Here is a 20,863-nt window from a genome sequence, read left to right on the forward strand (position 1 = left end):
CCTGACCCCAATCACAGACCCCAGACCTCAATCACAGACACCAGACCCCAATCACAGGGCCCAGACCCCCATCACTGGGCCCTTATCACAATTACTGGGCCCTGACCCCAATCACAGACCCCAGACCCCAAACACTGTGCCCAGACGGCAATCACAGTGCCCTGACCCCAATCACAGAGCCCTGACACCAATCACAGGGCCCAGACCCCAATCACAGGGCCCTAACCCCAATCACAGACCCCTGACCCCAATCACAGGCCCGTGACCCCAATCACTGGGCACTGACACCAATCACTGGGCCCAGACCCCAATCACCGGTCCCTGACACCAATCACAGACCCCAGACACCAATCACAGTCCCCTGACCCCAATCACTGGGCCCTGACCGCAATCACTGGGCCCAAACACCAATCACTGGGCCCAGACCCCTATCACAGACCCCAGACACCAATCAGAGACCCCACATCTCAAACACTGGGCCCTGACCACAAACATGGGGCCCAACCCCAATCACTGGGCGCTGACCCCAATCACTGGACGGTGACCCCAATCACAGACCCCAGACTCCAATCACAGGGCCTGACCCCAATCACTGGGCCCAGACCCCAATCAGAGACCCCAGACCCCAATCACAGACGCCAGAACCCAATCACATTGCCCAGACACCAAACACAGACCCCAGACACCAATCACTGGGCCCAGACCCCAATCACAGACCCCTGACCCCAATCACTGGGCCCTGACCCCAATCACTGTGACCAGACCCCAATCACTGGGCCCTGACCGCAATCACAGACCCCAGACCCCAATCACATACCTCAGACCCCAATCACCGACCCCAGACTCTAATCACAGATACCAGACCCCAAACTCAGACCCCAGACCACAATCACAGACCCCAGACCCCAATCACAGACCCCTGACCCCAATCACAGACCCCAGACCCCAATCACAGACTCCAGACCCCAATCACAGACCCCAGACCCCAATCACAGACCCCAGACCCTAATCACAGACCCCAGACACCAATCACTGGGCTCTGACGCCAATCACTGGGCCCTGACCGCAATCCCAGACCATAGACCCCATCACTGGTCCCAGACGCCAATCCCAGGGCCCTGACCCCAATCACAGAACCTTGACCCCAATCACAGACCCCTAACACCAATCACAGGCCCCTGAACCCAATCACTGGGCCCTGACCCCAATACTGGACCCAGACACCAATCACCGGGCCCTGACCCCAATCACTGGGCCCTGACCCCAATCACTGGTCCCTGACCCAATTACAGACCCCAGACCCCAATCATAGACACCTCACCCCAATCACTGGGACCTGACCCCAAACACGGGGCACAGATCCCAATCACTGGCCCCTGACCCCAATCACTGGGCCCTGACCCCAATCACTGGGCCCTGACCCAAATCACTGGACTCTGACCCCAATCACAGACCCCAGAACCCAATCACAGACCCCTGAACCCAATCACTGGGCCCTGACCACAATCACTGGGCCCAGACCCCAATCACTGGGACCAGACCCCAATCATCGGGCCCTGACACCAATCACTGGGCCCTGACCCCAATCACTGGGCCCAGACCCCAATCACAGGACCCAGACTCCAATCACAGGGCCCTGACCCCAATCACTGGGCCCTGACACCAATCACTGGGCCCTGACCCCAAACACTGGACGCTGACCCCAATCACAGACCCCAGACCCCAATCACTGGGCCCAGACACCAATCATAGACCCCAGACCGCAATCACAGACGCCAGACCCCAATCACATTGCCCAGACACCAAACACAGACCCCAGACCCCAATCACTGGGCCCAGACCCCAATCACAGACCCCTGACCCCAATCACTGGGCCCTGACCCCAATCACTGTGCCCAGACCCCAATCACTGGGCCCTGACCCCAATCACAGACCCCAGACCCCAATCACATACCTCAGACACCAATCACAGACCCCAGACTCTAATCACAGATACCAGACCCCAAACTCAGACCCCAGACCACAATCACAGACCCCAGACCCCAATCACAGACCCCTGACCCCAATCACAGACCCCAGACCCCAATCACAGACTCCAGACCCCAATCACAGACCCCAGACCCCAATCACAGACCCCAGACCCTAATCACAGACCCCAGACCCCAATCACTGGGCCCTGACGCCAATCACTAGGCCCTGACCCCAATCACAGACCATAGACCCCATCACTGGTCCCAGACGCCAATCACAGGGACCTGATCCCAATCACAGAACCTTGACCCCAATCACAGACCCCGACCCCAATCACAGCGCACAGACCCCAATCACAGGGCCCTGACCCCAATCACAGACCCCTGACACCAATCACAGGCCCCTGACCCCAATCACTGGGCCCTGACCCCAATCACTGGACCCAGACCCCAATCACCGGGCCCTGACCCCAATCACTGGGCCCTGACCCCAATCACTGGTCCCTGACCCCAATCACAGACCCCAGACCACAATCATAGACCCCTCACACCAATCACTGGGCCCTGACCCCAAACACGGGGCACAGATCCCAATCACTGGCCCCTGACCCCAATCACTGGGCCCTGATCCCAATCACTGGGCCCTGACCCAAATCACTGGACTCTGACCCCAATCACAGACCCCAGACCCCAATCACAGACCCCAGACCCCAATCACAGACCCCAGACACCAATCACTGGGCACTGACCCCAGTCACTGTGCCCTGACGCCAATCACAGACCCCAGACCCCAATCACAGACCCCAGACCCCAATCACAAACCCCAGAACCCAAAAACAGAGCCCAACCTCAATCACATACCCCAGACCCCAATCACAGAACCCAGACCCCAATCACTGGGCCTAGACCCCATTCACAGACCCCAGACCCCAATCACAGACTGCAGATCCCAATCACAGACCCCAGACCCCAATCAATGGGCCCAGACCCCAATCACAGACCCCAGACTTTAATCAAAGACCGCAGACCCCAATCACAGACCCCAGACCCCAATCACTGGGCACTGACACCAATCACAAACCCCAGACCCCAATCTTAGACCCCAGACCCCAATCACAGATCCCGTACCCCAATCACAGACCCCAGACCCCAATCACTGGGCACTGACTCCAATCACAGACCCCAGACCCCAATCATAGACCCCAGACCACAATCACAGTACCAGACCCCAATCACAGACCCCAGACTCAATCACAGACCACAGACCACAATCACTGGGCCCTGACCCCAATCACTGGGCCCTGACCCCAATCACAGACCCCAGACCTCAATCACAGACCCCAGACCCCAATCACAGGGCCCAGACCCCCCTCACTGGGCCCTTATCACAATCACTGGGCCCTGACCCCAATCACAGACCCCAGACCCCAAACACTGTGCCCAGACGGCAATCACAGTGCCCTGACCCCAATCACAGAGCCCTGACACCAATCACAGGGCCCAGACCCCAATCACAGGGCCCTAACCCCAATCACAGACACCTGACCCCAATCACAGGCCCGTGACCCCAATCACTGGGCCCTGACACCAATCACTGGGCCCAGACCCCAATCACCGGTCCCTGACACCAATCACAGACCCCAGACACCAATCACAGTCCCCTGACCCCAATCACTGGGCCCTGACCGCAATCACTGGGCCCAAACACCAATCACTGGGCCCAGACCCCTATCACAGACTCCAGACACCAATCAGAGACCCCACATCTCAAACACTGGGCCCTGACCACAAACATGGGGCCCAACCCCAATCACTGGACGGTGACCCCAATCACAGATCCCAGACCCTAATCACAGACCCCAGACCCCAATCACTGGTCCCAGACGCCAATCACAGGGCCCTGATCCCAATCACAGAACCTTGACCCCAATCACAGACCCCGACCCCAATCACAGCGCACAGACCCCAATCACAGGGCCCTGACCCCAATCACAGACCCCTGACACCAATCACAGGCCCCTGACGCCAATCACTGGGCCCTGACCCCAATCACTGGACCCAGACCCCAATCACCGGGCCCTGACCCCAATCACTGGGCCCTGACCCCAATCACTGGTCCCTGACCCCAATCACAGACCCCAGACCACAATCATAGACCCCTCACACCAATCACTGGGCCCTGACCCCAAACACGGGGCACAGATCCCAATCACTGGCCCCTGACCCCAATCACTGGGCCCTGATCCGAATCACTGGGCCCTGACCCAAATTACTGGACTCTGACCCCAATCACAGACCCCAGACCCCAATCACAGACCCCAGACCCCAATCACAGACCCCAGACACCAATCACTGGGCACTGACCCCAGTCACTGGGCCCTGACGCCAATCACAGACCCCAGACCCCAATCACAGACCCCAGACCCCAATCACAAACCCCAGAACCCAAAAACAGAGCCCAACCTCAATCACATACCCCAGACCCCAATCACAGAACCCAGACCCCATTCACTGGGCCTTGACCCCATTCACAGACCCCAGACCCCAATCACAGACCGCAGACCCCAATCACAGACCCCAGACCCCAATCAATGGGCCCAGACCCCAATCACAGACCCCAGACTTTAATCAAAGACCGCAGACCCCAATCACAGACCCCAGACCCCAATCACTGGGCACTGACACCAATCACAAACCCCAGACCCCAATCATAGACCCCAGACCCCAATCACAGATCCCGTACCCCAATCACAGACCCCAGACCCCAATCACTGGGCACTGACTCCAATCACAGACCCCAGACCCCAATCATAGACCCCAGACCACAATCACAGACCCCAGACCCCAATCACAGACCCCAGACTCAATCACAGACCACAGACCACAATCACTGGGCCCTGACCCCAATCACTGGGCCCTGACCCCAATCACAGACCCCAGACCTCAATCACAGACCCCAGACCCCAATCACAGGGCCCAGACCCCCATCACTGGGCCCTTATCACAATCACTGGGCCCTGACCCCAATCACAGACCCCAGGCCCCAAACACTGTGCCCAGACGGCAATCACAGTGCCCTGACCCCAATCACAGAGCCCTGACACCAATCACAGGGCCCAGACCCCAATCACAGGGCCCTAACCCCAATCACAGACCCCTGACCCCAATCACAGGCCCGTGACCCCAATCACTGGGCCCTGACACCAATCACTGGGCCCAGACCCCAATCACCGGTCCCTGACACCAATCACAGACCCCAGACACCAATCACAGTCCCCTGACCCCAATCACTGGGCCCTGACCGCAATCACTGGGCCCAAACACCAATCACTGGGCCCAGACCCCTATCACAGACCCCAGACACCAATCAGAGACCCCACATCTCAAACACTGGGCCCTGACCACAAACATGGGGCCCAACCCCAATCACTGGGCGCTGACCCCAATCACTGGACGGTGACCCCAATCACAGATCCCAGACTCCAATCACAGGGCCTGACCCCAATCACTGGGCCCAGACCCCAATCAGAGACCCCAGACCCCAATCACAGACGCCAGAACCCAATCACATTGCCCAGACACCAAACACAGACCCCAGACACCAATCACTGGGCCCAGACCCCAATCACAGACCCCTGACCCCAATCACTGGGCCCTGACCCCAATCACTGTGCCCAGACCCCAATCACTGGGCCCTGACCGCAATCACAGACCCCAGACCCCAATCACATACCTCAGACCCCAATCACCGAACCCAGACTCTAATCACAGATACCAGACCCCAAACTCAGACCCCAGACCACAATCACAGACCCCAGACCTCAATCACAGACCCCAGACCCTAATCACAGACCCCAGACCCCAATCACTGGGCTCTGACGCCAATCACTGGGCCCTGACCGCAATCCCAGACCAGAGACCCCATCACTGGTCCCAGACGCCAATCACAGGACCCTGACCCCAATCACAGAACCTTGACCCCAATCACAGACCCCTAACACCAATCACAGGCCCCTGAACCCAATCACTGGGCCCTGACCCCAATACTGGACCCAGACCCCAATCACCGGGCCCTGACCCCAATCACTGGGCCCTGACCCCAATCACTGGTCCCTGACCCAATTACAGACCCCAGACCCCAATCATAGACCCCTCACCCCAATCACTGGGACCTGACCCCAAACACGGGGCACAGATCCCAATCACTGGCCCCTAACCCCAATCACTGGGCCCTGACCCCAATCACTGGGCCCTGACCCAAATCACTGGGCCCAGACCCCAATCACAGACCCCAGAACCCAATCACAGACCCCTGAACCCAAACACTGGGCCCTGACCACAATCACTGGGCCCAGACCCCAATCACTGGGACCAGACCCCAATCACCGGGCCGTGACACCAATCACTGGGCCCTGACCCCAATCACTGGGCCCAGACCCCAATCACAGGACCCAGACACCAATCACAGGGCCCTGACCCCAATCACTGGGCCCTGACACCAATCACTGGGCCCTGACCCCAATCACTGGACGCTGACCCCAATCACAGACCCCAGACCCCAATCACTGGGCCCAGACACCAATCAGAGACCCCAGACCCCAATCACAGACGCCAGACCCCAATCACATTGCCCAGACACCAAACCCAGACCCCAGACCCCAATCACTGGGCCCAGACCCCAATCACAGACCCCTGACCCCAATCACTGGGCCCTGACCCCAATCACTGTGCCCAGACCCCAATCACTGGGCCCTGACCCCAATCACAGACCCCAGACCCCAATCACATACCTCAGACACCAATCACAGACCCCAGACTCTAATCACAGATACCAGACCCCAAACTCAGACCCCAGACCACAATCACAGACCCCAGACCCCAATCACAGACCCCTGACCCCAATCACAGACCCCAGACCCCAATCACAGACTCCAGACCCCAATCACAGACCCCAGACCCCAATCACAGACCCCAGACCCTAATCACAGACCCCAGACCCCAATCACTGGGCCCTGACGCCAATCACTGGGCCCTGACCCCAATCACAGACCATAGACCCCATCACTGGTCCCAGACGCCAATCACAGGGCCCTGATCCCAATCACAGAACCTTGACCCCAATCACAGACCCCGACCCCAATCACAGCGCACAGACCCCAATCACAGGGCCCTGACCCCAATCACAGACCCCTGACACCAATCACAGGCCCCTGACCCCAATCACTGGGCCCTGACCCCAATCACTGGACCCAGACCCCAATCACCGGGCCCTGACCCCAATCACTGGGCCCTGACCCCAATCACTAGTCCCTGACCCCAATCACAGACCCCAGACCACAATCATAGACCCCTCACACCAATCACTGGGCCCTGACCCCAAACACGGGGCACAGATCCCAATCACTGGCCCCTGACCCCAATCACTGGGCCCTGATCCCAATCACTGGGCCCTGACCCAAATCACTGGACTCTGACCCCAATCACAAACGCCAGACCCCAATCACAGACCCCAGACCCCAATCACAGACCCCAGAGACCAATCACTGGGCACTGACCCCAGTCACTGGGCCCTGATGCCAATCACACACCCCAGACACCAATCACAGACCCCAGACCCCAATCACAAACCCCAGAACCCAAAAACAGAGCCCAACCTCAATCACATACCCCAGAACCCAATCACAGAACCCAGACCCCAATCACTGGGCCTAGACCCCATTCACAGACCCCAGACCACAATCACAGACCGCAGATCCCAATCACAGACCCCAGACCCCAATCAATGGGCCCAGACCCCAATCACAGACCCCAGACTTTAATCAAAGACCGCAGACCCCAATCACAGACCCCAGACCCCAATCACTGGGCACTGACACCAATCACAAACCCCAGACCCCAATCATAGACCCCAGACCCCAATCACAGATCCCGTACCCCAATCACAGACCCCAGACCCCAATCACTGGGCACTGACTCCAATCACAGACCCCAGACCCCAATCATAGACCCCAGACCACAATCACAGACCCCAGACCCCAATCACAGACCCCAGACTCAATCACAGACCACAGACCACAATCACTGGGCCCTGACACCAATCACTGGGCCCTGACCCCAATCACAGACCCCAGACCTCAATCACAGACCCCAGACCCCAATCACAGGGCCCAGACCCCCATCACTGGGCCCTTATCACAATCACTGGGCCCTGACCCCAATCACAGACCCCAGACCCCAAACACTGTGCCCAGACGGCAATCACAGTGCCCTGACCCCAATCACAGAGCCCTGACACCAATCACAGGGCCCAGACCCCAATCACAGGGCCCTAACCCCAATCACAGACCCCTGACCCCAATCACAGGCCCGTGACCCCAATCACTGGGCCCTGACACCAATCACTGGGCCCAGACCCCAATCACCGGTCCCTGACACCAATCACAGACCCCAGACACCAATCACAGTCCCCTGACCCCAATCACTGGGCCCTGACCGCAATCACTGGGCCCAAACACCAATCACTGGGCTCAGACCCCTATCACAGACCCCAGACACCAATCAGAGACCCCACATCTCAAACACTGGGCCCTGACCACAAACATGGGGCCCAACCCCAATCACTGTGCGCTGACCCCAATCACTGGACGGTGACCCCAATCACAGACCCCAGACTCCAATCACAGGGCCCTGACCCCAATCACTGGGCCCAGACCCCAATCAGAGACCCCAGACCCCAATAACAGACGCCAGAACCCAATCACATTGCCCAGACACCAAACACAGACCCCAGACACCAATCACTGGGCCCAGACCCCAATCACAGACCCCTGACCCCAATCACTGGGACCTGACCCCAATCACTGTGCCCAGACCCCAATCACTGGGCCCTGACCGCAATCACAGACCCCAGACCCCAATCACATACCTCAGACCCCAATCACCGACCCCAGACTCTAATCACAGATACCAGACCCCAAACTCAGACCCCAGACCACAATCACAGACCCCAGACCCCAATAACAGACCCCTGACCCCATTCACAGACCCCAGACCCCAATCACAGACTCCAGACCCCAATCACAGACCCCAGACCCCAATCACAGACCCCAGACCCTAATCACAGACCCCAGACCCCAATCACTGGGCTCTGACGCCAATCACTGGGCCCTGACCGCAATCCCAGACCATAGACCCCATCACTGGTCCCAGACGCCAATCACAGGGCCCTGACCCCAATCACAGAACCTTGACCCCAATCACAGACCCCTGACACCAATCACAGGCCCCTGAACCCAATCACTGGGCCCTGACCCCAATACTGGACCCAGACCCCAATCACCGGGCCCTGACCCCAATCACTGGGCCCTGACCCAAATCACTGGTCCCTGACCCAATTACAGACCCCAGACCCCAATCATAGACCCCTCACCCCAATCACTGGGACCTGACCCCAATAACGGAGCACAGGTCCCAATCACTGGCCCCTGACCCCAATCACTGGTCCCTGACCCCAATCACTGGGCCCTGACACAAATCACTGGACTCTGACCCCAATCACAGACCCCAGACCCCAATCACAGACCCCAGACCCTAATCACAGACCCCAGACCCCAATCACTGGGCTCTGACGCCAATCACTGGGCCCTGACCGCAATCCCAGACCATAGACCCCATCACTGGTCCCAGACGCCAATCACAGGGCCCTGACCCCAATCACAGAACCTTGACCCCAATCACAGACCCCTGACACCAATCACAGGCCCCTGAACCCAATCACTGGGCCCTGACCCCAATACTGGACCCAGACCCCAATCACCGGGCCCTGACCCCAATCACTGGGCCCTGGCCCAAATCACTGGTCCCTGACCCAATTACAGACCCCAGACCCCAATCATAGACCCCTCACCCCAATCACTGGGACCTGACCCCAATAACGGAGCACAGATCCCAATCACTGGCCCCTGACCCCAATCACTGGTCCCTGACCCCAATCACTGGGCCCTGACCCAAATCACTGGACTCTGACCCCAATCACAGACCCCAGAAACCAATCACAGACCCCTGAACCCAATCACTGGGCCCTGACCACAATCACTGGGCCCAGACCCCAATCACTGGGACCAGACCCCAATCACCGGGCCCTGACACCAATCACTGGGCCCTGACCCCAATCACTGGGCCCAGACCCCAATCACAGGACCCAGACACCAATCACAGGGCCCTGACCCCAATCACTGGGCCCTGACACCAATCACTGGGCCCTGACCCCAATCACAGGGCCCTGACCCCAATCACAGACCCCTGACCACAATCACAGTCCCCTGACCCCAATCACTGAGCCCTGACCCCAATCACGTGTACTAGACCCGAATCACAGACCCCAGACCCCAATCACAGACCCCAGACACCAATCACTGGGCCCTGACCCCAGTCACTGGGCCCTGACGCCAATCACAGACCCCAGACCCCAATCACAGACCCCAGACCACAATCACAAACCCCAGAACCCAAAAACAGACCCCAACCTCAATCAATAACCCCAGACCCAAATCACAGACCATTGACCCCAATCACAGGCCCCAGACCCCAATCACACACCCTTGACCCCAATCACAGGCCCCAATCCCAATCACAGACCCCAGACCCCAATCACAGACCACAGACACAAATCACTGCGCCCAGACCCCATTCACAGACCCCAGACCCCAATCACAGACCGCAGACCCCAATCACAGATCCCAGACCACAATCACAGGGCTCAGAACCCAATCACAGACCCCAACATCAATCACAGACCCCAGACCCCAATCACAGACCTCAGACCCCAATCACAGACCCCTGACACCAATCACAGACCCCAGACGCCAATCAATGGGCCCAGACCCCAATCACAGACCCCAGACTTCAATCAAAGACCGCAGACCCCAATCACAGATCCCAGACCCCAATCACAGACCCCAGACCCCAATCACAGACCCCAGACCCCAATCACAAACCCCAGACCTCAATCACAGATCCCAGACCCCAATCACAGACCCCAGACCCCAATCACTGGGCACTGACCCCAATCACAGACCCCAGACCCCAATCACAGACCCCAGACCACAATCACAAAGCCCAGAACCCAAAAACAGACCCCAGACCCCAATCACAGGGCTCAGAACCCAATCACTGACTCCAACCTCAATCACATACCCCAGACCCCAATCACAGACTCTTGACCCCAATCACAGGCCCCAGACCCCAATCACAGACCCCAGACCCCAATCACAGACCCCAGACCCCAATCACTGGGCCCAGACCCCATTCACAGACCCCAGACCCCAATCACAAACCGCAGACCCCAATCACAGACCCCAGACCATAATCACAGGGCTCAGAACCCAATCACAGACCCCAACATCAATCACAGACCCCAGACACCGATCACAGGCCCCAGACCCCAATCACAGACCCCTGACACCAATCACAGATCCCAGACCCCAATCAATGGGCCCAGACCCCAATCACAGACCCCAGACTTCAATCAAAGACCGCAGAACCCAATCAAAGACCGCAGACCCCAGTCACAGACCCGAGACCCCAATCACAGACCCCAGACCCCAATCACAAACCCCAGAACCCAAAAACAGACCCCAACCCCAATCACATACCCCAGACCCCAATCACAGACACTTGACCTCAATCACAGGCGCCAGACCCCAATCACAGACCCTTGACCCCAATCACAGGCCCCAGATCCCAATCACAGACCCCAGACCCCAATCACAGACCACAGACCCCAATCACTGGGCCCAGACCCCATTCACAGACCCCAGACCCCAATCACAGACCGCAAACCCCAATCACAGACCCCAGACCACAATCACAGGGCTCAGAACCCAATCACAGACCCCAACCTCAATCATAGACCCCAGACCCCAATCACAGACCTCAGACCCCAATCACAGACCCCTGACACCAATCACAGACCCCAGACCCCAATCAATGGGCCCAGACCCCAATCACAGACCCCAGACTTCAATCAAAGACTGCAGACCCCAATCACAGACCCCAGACACCAATCACAGAACCCAGACCCCAATCAATGGGCCCAGACCCCAATCACAGACCCCAGACTTCAATCAAAGACCGCAGACCCCAATCACAGACCCCAGACCCCAATCACTGGGCACTGACCCCAATCACAAACACCAGACCCCAATCATAGATCCCAGTCCCCAATCACAGATCCCAGACCCCAATCACAGACCCCAGACCCCAATCACTGGGCACTGACCCCAATCACAGACCCCAGACTTCAATCAAAGACTGCAGACCCCAATGACAGACCCCAGACCCCAATGACAGACCCCAGACCCCAATCACTGGGCACTGACCCCAATCACAGACCCCAGACCCCAATCATAGACCCCAGACACCAATCACAGACCCCAGACCCCAATCACAGACCCCAGACCCCAATCACAAACCCCAGACCCCAATCACTGGGCACTGACCCCAATCACAGACCCCAGACCCCAATCACAGACCCCAGACCCCAATCACTGGGCACTGACCCCAATCACAGACCCCAGACCCCAATCACAGACCCCAGACCCCAATCACAAACCCCAGAACCCAAAAACAGACCCCAGACCCCAATTACAGGGCTCAGAACCCAATCACTGACTCCAACCTCAATCACATACCCCAGACCCCAATCACAGACTCTTGACCCCAATCACAGGCCCCAGACCCCAATCACAGACCCCAGACCCCTATCACAGACCCCAGACCCCAATCACTGGGCCCAGACCCCAGACCCCATTCACAAACCGCAGACCCCAATCACAGACCCCAACATCAATCACAGACCCCAGACACTGATCACCGGCCCCAGACCCCAATCACAGACCCCTGACACCAATCACAGACCCCAGACTCCAATCAATGGGCCCAGACCCCAATCACAGACCCCAGACTTCACTCAAAGACCGCAGAACCCAATCAAAGACCGCAGACCCCAGTCACAGACCCCAGACCCCAATCACAGACCCCAGACCCCAATCACAAACCCCAGAACCCAAAAACAGACCCCAACCCCAATCACATACCCCAGACCCCAATCACAGACCCTTGACCCCAATCACAGGCCCCAGACCCCAATCACAGACCCTTGACCCCAATCACAGGCCCCAGATCCCAATCACAGACCCCAGACCCCAATCACAGACCCCAGACCCCAATCACAGTCCCCTGACCCCAATCACTGGGCCCTGACCCCAATCAGTGAGCCCAAACACCAATCACTGGGCCCAGACCCCAATCACAGACCCCAGACACCAATCAGAGACCCCACATCTCAAACACTGGGCCCTGACCACAAACATGGGGCCCAGACCCCAATCACTGGGCGCTGACCCCAATCACTGGACGCTGACCCCAATCACAGACCCCAGACCCCAATCACTGGACCCTGACCCCAATCACTGGGCCCAGACCCTAATCTGAGACCCCAGACCCCAATCACAGAAGCCAGACCCCAATCATATTGCCCAGACACCAAACACAGACCCCAGTCCTCAATCACTGGGCCCAGTCCCCAATCATAGACCCCTGACACCAATCACTGGGCCCTGACCCCAATCACTGTGCCCAGACCCCAATCACTGGGCCCTGACCCCAATCACAGACCCCAGACCCCAATCACATACCTCAGACCCCAATCACAGACCCCAGACTCTAATCACAGATACCAGACCCCAAACTCAGACCCCAGACCACAATCACAGACCCCAGACCCCAATCACAGACCCCTGACCCCAATCCAAGACCCCAGACGCCAATCACAGTCTCCAGACCCCAATCACAGACCCCAGACTCCAATCACAGACCCCAGACACTAATCACAGACCCCAGACCACAATCACTGGGCCCTGACGCTAATCACTGGGCCCTGACCCCAATCCCAGACCATAGACCCCATCACTGATCCCAGATGCCAATCACAGGGCCCTGACCCCAATCACAGAACCTTGACCCCAATCACAGAACCCGACCCCAATCACAGCGCCCAGACCCCAATCACAGGGCCCTGACCCCAATCACAGACCCCTGACACCAATCACAGGCCCCTGACCCCAATCACTGGGCCCTGACCCCAATCACTGGACCCAGACACCAATCACTGGACCCAGACCACTATCACAGGCCCCTGACCCCAATCACCGGGCCCTGACTCCAATCACTGGGCCCAAACACCAATCACTGGGCCCAGACCCCAATCACAGCGCCCAGACCCCAATCACAGGGCCCTGACCCCAATCACAGACCCCTGACACCAATCACAGGCCCCTGACCCCAATCACTGGGCCCTGACCCCAATCACTGGACCCAGACACCAATCACTGGACCCAGACCCCAATCACAGTCTCCTGACCCCAATCATTGGGCCCTGACCCGAATCACTGGGCCCAAACACCAATCACTGGGCCCAGACCCCAATCACAGACCCCAGACCCCAATCACATACCTAAGACCCCAATCACAGACCCCAGACTCTAATCACAGATACCAGCCCACCAACATCAGACCCCAGACCACAATCACAGACCCCAGACCCCAATCACAGACCCCAGACCCCAATCACAGACTCCAGACCCCAATCACAGACCCCAGACCCCAATCACAGGGCCCTGACCCCAATCACAGACCCCTGACACCAATCACAGGCCCCTGACCCCAATCACTGGGTCCTGACCCCAATCACTGGACCCAGACCACTATCACAGGCCCCTGACCCCAATCACCAGGCCCTGACACCAATCACTGGGCCCTGACCCCAATCACTGGTCCCTGACCCCAATCACAGACCCCAGACCCCAATCATAGACCCCTCACACCAATCACTGGGCCCTGACCCCAAACACGGGGCACAGATCCCAATCACTGGCCCCTGACCGCAATCACTGGGCCCTGACCCCAATCACTGGGCCCCGACCCAAATCACTGGACTCTGACCCCAATCACAGACCCCAGACCCCAATCACAGACCCCTGAAACCAATCACTGGGCCCTGACCCCAATCACTGGGCCCAGACCCCAATCACTGGGACCAGACCCCATTCACCGGGCCCTGACACCAATCACTGGGCCCTGACCCCAATCACTGGGCCCAGACCCCAATCACAGGACCCAGACACCAATCACAGGGCCCTGACCCCAATCACTGGGCCCTGACACCAATCACTGGGCCCTGACCCCAATCACAGGGCCCTGACCCCAATCACAGACCCCTAACCACAATCACAGACCCCTGACCCCAATCACTGAGCCCTGACCCCAATCACGTGTCCTAGACCCCAATCACAGACCCCAGACCCCAATCACAGACCCGAGACACCAATCACTGGGCCCTGACCCCAGTCACTGGGCCCTGACGCCAATCACAGACCCCAGACCCCAATCACAGACCCCAGACCCCAATCACAAACCCCAGAACCCAAAAACAGACCCCAACCTCAATCACATACCCCAGACCCCAATCACAGACCCTTGATCCCAATCACAGGCCCCAGACCCCAATCACACACCCTTGACCCCAATCACAGGCCCCAGATCCCAATCACAGACCCCAGACACCAATCACAGACCACAGACACAAATCACTGCGCCCAGACCCCATTCACAGACCCCAGACCCCAATCACAGACCGCAGACCCCAATCACAGATCCCAGACCACAATCACAGGGCTCAGAACCCAATCACAGACCCCAACATCAATCACAGACCCCAGACCCCAATCACAGACCTCAGACACCAATCACAGACCCCTGACACCAATCACAGACCCCAGACCCCAATCAATGGGCCCAGACCCCAATCACAGATCCCAGACTTCAATCAAAGACCGCAGACACCAATCACAAACCCCAGACCACAATCACAGACCCCAGACCGCAATCACAGATCCCAGACCCCAATCACAGACCCCAGACCCCAATCACTGGGCACTGACCCCAATCACAGACCCCAGACCCCAATCATAGACCCCAGACACCAATCACAGACCCCAGACCCCAATCACAGACCCCAGACCCCAATCACAAACCCCAGACCTCAATCACAGATCCCAGACCCCAATCAGAGACCCCTTGACCCCAATCACTGGGCACTGACCCCAATCACAGACCCCAGACCCCAATCACAGACCCCAGACCACAATCACCAACCCCAGAACCCAAAAACAGACCCCAGACCCCAATCACAGGGCTCAGAACCCAATCACTGACTCCAACCTCAATCATATACCCCAGACCCCAATCACAGACTCTTGACCCCAATCACAGGCCCCAGACCCCAATCACAGACCCAGACCCCAATCACAGACCCCAGACCCCAATCACTGGGCCCAGACCCCATTCACAGACCCCAGACCCCAATCACAAACCGCAGACCCCAATCACAGACCCCAGACCACAATCACAGGGCTCAGAACCCAATCACAGACCCCAACATCAATCACAGACCCCAGACCCCGATCACAGGCCCCAGACCCCAATCACTGACCCCTGACACCAATCACAGACCCCAGACCACAATCAATGGGCCCAGACCCCAATCACAGACCCCAGACTTCAATCAAAGACCGCAGAACCCAATCAAAGACCGCAGACCCCAGTCACAGACCCCAGACCCCAATCACAGACCCCAGACCCCAATCACAAACCCCAGAACCCAAAAACAGACCCCAACCTCAATCACATACCCCAGACCCCAATCACAGACCCTTGACCCCAATCACAGGCCCCAGACCCCAACCACAGACCCTTGACCCCAATCACAGGCCTCAGATCCCAATCACAGACCCCAGACCCCAATCACAGACCACAGACCCCAATCACTGGGCACAGACCCCATTCACAGACCCCAGACCCCAATCACAGACCGCAGACCCCAATCACAGACCCCAGACCACAATCACAGGGCTCAGAACCCAATCACAGACCCCAACCTCAATCACAGACCCCAGACCCCAATCACAGACCTCAGACCCCCATCACTGGGCACTGACCCCAATCACAGACCCCAGACCCCAATCACAGACCCCAGACCCCAATCACAGACCCCAGACTTCAATCAAAGACCGCAGACCACAATCACAGACCCCAGACACCAATCACAGAACCCAGACCCCAATCAATGGGCCCAGACCCCAATCACAGACCCCAGACTTCAATCAAAGACCGCAGACCCCAATCAGAGACCCCAGACCCCAATCACTGGGCACTGACACCAATCACAAACCCCAGACGCCAATCAAAGACCCCAGACCCCAATCACAGATCCCAGACCCCAATCACAGACCCCAGACCCCAATCACTGGGCACTGACCCCAATCACAGACCCCAGACCCAAATCATAGACCCCAGACCACAATCACAGACCCCAGACCCCAATCACAGACCCCAGACTCAATCACAGACCCCAGACCTCAATCACTGGGCCCTGACCCCAATCACTTGGCCCTGACCCCAATCACAGGGCCCCGACCGCAATCACAGACCCCAGACCTCAATCACAGACCCCAGACCCCAATCACAGGGCCCAGACGCCCATCACTGGGCCCTTATCACAATCACTGGGCCCTGACCCCAATCACAGACCCCAGACCCCAAACACAGGGCCCAGACCCCAATCACAGGGCCCTAACCCCAATCACAGACCCCTGACCCCAATCACAGGCCCGTTACCCCAATCACTGGGCCCTGACACCAATCACTGGGCCCAGACCCCAATCACCGGGCCCTGACACCAATCACAGACCCCAGACCCCAATCACAGTCTCCTGACCAAAATCATTGGGCCCTGACCCGAATCACTGGGCCCAAACACCAATCACTGGGCCCAGACCCCAATCACAGACCCCAGACACCAATCAGAGACCCCACATCTCAAACACTGGGCCCTGACCACAAACATGGGGCCCAGACCCCAATCACTGGGCGCTGACCCCAATCATTGGACGCTGACCCCAATCACAGACCCCAGACCCCAATCACTGGGCCCTGACCCCAATCACTGGGCCCAGACCCCAATCAGAGACCCCAGACCCAAATCACAGATGCCAGACCCCAATCACATTGCCCAGACACCAAACACAGACCCCAGACCCCAATCACTGGGCCCAGACCCCAATCACAGACCCCTGACCCCAATCACTGGGCCCTGTCCCCAATCACTGTGCCCAGACCCCAATCACTGGGCCCTGACCCCAATCACAGACCCCAGACCCCAATCACATACCTCAGACCCCAATCACAGACCCCAGACTCTAATCACAGATACCAGCCCACCAACATCAGACCCCAGACCACAATCACAGACCCCAGACCCCAATCACAGACCCCTGACCCCAATCACAGACCCCAGACCCCAATCACATACTCCAGACCTCAATCACAGACCCCAGACCCCAATCACAGGGCCCTGACCCCAATCACAGACCCCTGACACCAATCACAGGCCCCTGACCCCAATCACTGGGCCCTGACCCCAATCACTGGACCCAGACCACAATCACAGGCCCATGACCCCAATCACCGGGCCCTGACACCAATCACTGGGCCCTGACCCCAATCACTGGTCCCTGACCCCAATCACAGACCCCAGACCCCAATCATAGACCCCTCACACCAATCACTGGGCCCTGACCCCAAACACGGGGCACAGATCCCAATCACTGGCCCCTGACCCCAATCACTGGGCCCTGACCCCAATCACTGGGCCCCGACCCAAATCACTGGACTCTGACCCCAATCACAGACCCCAGACCCCAATCACAGACGCCAGACCCCAATCACAGACCCCAGACACCAATCACTGGGCCCTGACCCCAGTCACTGGGCCCTGACGCCAATCACAGACCCCAGAATTTAATCACAGACCCCAGACCCCAATCACAAACCCTAGAACCCAAAAACAGAGCCCTACCTCAATCACATACCCCAGACCCCAATCACAGACCCTTGACCCCAATCACAGACCCCAGACCCCAATCACAGAACCCAGACCCCAATCACTGGGCCCAGACCCCATTCACAGACCCCAGACCCCAATCACAGACCGCAGACCCCAATCACAGAACCCAGACCGCAATCAATGGGCCCAGACCCCAATCACAGACCCCAGACTTCAATCAAAGTCCGCAGACCCCAATCACAGACCCCAGACCCCAATCACTGGGCACTGACACCAATCACAAACCCCAGACCCCAATCATAGACCCCAGACCCCAATCACAGATCCCAGACCCCAATCACAGACCCCAGACCCCAATCACTGGGCACTGACCCCAATCACAGACCCCAGACCCCAATCATAGACCCCAGACCACAATCACAGACCCCAGACCCCAATCACAGACCCCAGACTCAATCACAGACCCCAGACCTCAATCACTGGGCCCTGACCCCAATCACTGGGCCCTGACCCCAATCACAGGGCCCCGACCGCAATCACAGTCCCCAGACCTCAATCACAGACCCCAGCCCCCAATCACAGGGCCCAGACCCCCATCACTGGGCCCTTATCACAATCACTGGGCCCTGACCCCAATCACAGACCCCAGACCCCAAACACTGGGCCCAGACCGCAATCACAGTGCTCTGACCCCAATCACAGAGCCCTGACCCCAATCACAGGGCCCAGACCCCAATCACAGGGCCTTAACCCCAATCACAGACCCCTGACCCCAATCACAGGCCCGTGACCCCAATCACTGGGCCCTGACACCAATCACTGGGACCAGAACCCAATCACCGGGCCCTGACCCCAATCACAGACCCCAGACCCCAATCACAGTCCCCTGACCCCAATCACTAGGCCCTGACCCCAATCACTGGGCCCAAACACCAATCACTGGGCCCAGACCCCAATCACAGACCCCAGACACCAATCAGAGACCCCACATCTCAATCACTGGGCCCTGACCACAAACATGGGGCCCAGACCCCAATCACTGGCCCCTGACCCCAATCACTGGGCCCTGACCCCAATCACTGGGCCCCGACCCAAATCACTGGACTCTGACCCCAATCACAGACCCCAGACCCCAATCACAGACCCCTGAAACCAATCACTGGGCCCTGACCCCAATCACTGGGCCCAGACCCCAATCACTGGGACCAGACCCCATTCACCGGGCCCTGACACCAATCACTGGGCCCTGACCCCAATCACTGGGCCCAGACCCCAATCACAGTACCCAGACACCAATCACAGGGCCCTGACACCAATCACTGGGCCCTGACACCAATCACTGGGCCCTGACCCCAATCACAGGGCCCTGACCCCAATCACAGACCCCTGACCACAATCACAGACCCCTGACCCCAATCACTGAGCCCTGACACCAATCACGTGTCCTTGACCCCAATCACAGACCCCAGACCCCAATCACAGACCCCAGACACCAATCACTGGGCCCTGACCCCAGTCACTGGGCCCTGACGCCAATCACAGACCCCAGACCCCAATCACAGACCCCCGACCCCAATCACAAACCCCAGAACCCAAAAACTGACCCCAACCTCAATCACATACCCCAGACCCCAATCACAGACCCTTGATCCCAATCACAGGCCCCAGACCCCAATCACACACCCTTAACCCCAATCACAGGCCCCAGATCCCAATCACAGACCCCAGACAACAATCACAGACCACAGACACAAATCACTGCGCCCAGACCCCATTCACAGACCCCAGACCCCAATCACAGACCGCAGACCCCAATCACAGATCCCAGACCACAATCACAGGGCTCAGAACCCAATCACAGACCCCAACATCAATCACAGACCCCAGACCCCAATCACAGACCTCAGACACCAATCACAGACACCTGACA

Source organism: Pristiophorus japonicus, chromosome Y, assembly GCF_044704955.1.
Source record: "Pristiophorus japonicus isolate sPriJap1 chromosome Y, sPriJap1.hap1, whole genome shotgun sequence".
NCBI lineage: Eukaryota > Metazoa > Chordata > Chondrichthyes > Pristiophoridae > Pristiophorus > Pristiophorus japonicus.